The following is a 1,079-nucleotide window of genomic DNA, read 5'->3' as shown; positions in this document are numbered from 1 at the left end:
TCGTTGTTGAGAAGATGTGTCGTGGTCGTGGACTTCCGCACACTCATTTGCCGCCTTCGACTCGGTGAAGAAGAGTCTCGCCGAGGCCCCAATCCTCGCGCTCCCGGATGACTCGAAGCCTTTTCACGTCGTCTGCGACGCGAGCGATTTCGCCATCGGCTGTGCGCTGATGCAATTCGATGAAGAAGATCGAGAGCGTGTCGTAAGCTACCAGTCTAGGCAGATGAAGCCGGCGGAGCTCAACTACCCTGTTCACGACAAGGAGCTCCTTGCGATGCGCTACGCTCTGATCAAGTTCAGAGTGTACTTGTTGGGTGAGGATACCTTCGCGGTGTACACCGATCATGCATCGCTGAGGACAGCGATGAAGAGTCCTCATCTCTCCCAACGGATGGCCCGCTGGCTTTCGTTCTTCTCCGAGTACAACTTCGTTGTCCACTACAAACCCGGCAAGAACAACATTCTCGGCGACGCTTTGTCTCGGCGTCCCGACTACGACCCACGCGGTGCATTGGGTCGACAAGCTTCGCTGGATGAAGACGATGTAGACGAGTGTGCCACGTGCGAGGCGTCAGGCGTCAACCTGACGAGCGTCTCCCCGGTAATGCCACTTCGCGACGAGATCCGAGCTGCTTACGAACATGACTCGACGTGCTCCAGTATCCTACGAACATGACTCGACGTGCTCCAGTATCCTGAAGCATCTCCGCTCTCCCAGCGCCGACACACTGGGAGCCCTTTCCCGCTCTGTACGAAACAAAATCCACCGATATCGTCTCGAGGACGAGCTGCTGGCGTACAGCATCGACAACGTGTCGTTATCTCTAACGACCCCGATCTGCGCTCACGGATTATCCATGAGTTTCATGATGCCCCGCTGGGCGCTCATCTCGGTCGCGAGAAGACATTTGCCGCTGTGTCACGCGACTTTTATTGGCCACACCTGTACAACTGGGTGCGTAAGTGGGTGCGCACCTGCGAGACCTGCCAGCGCATGAAACCTGCCTCGTCTTTGCAGGCTCCCTTGCGTCCTCTACCAGTGGCATCGAGGTCTGCGCTCGGTGTCGATGGACTTCATC

The sequence above is a fragment of the Phytophthora infestans genome, genomic scaffold (genome assembly GCF_000142945.1).
Source record: "Phytophthora infestans T30-4 supercont1.24 genomic scaffold, whole genome shotgun sequence".
Lineage (NCBI taxonomy): Eukaryota > Oomycota > Peronosporomycetes > Peronosporales > Peronosporaceae > Phytophthora > Phytophthora infestans.
This window is presented reverse-complemented; position numbering follows the sequence as displayed.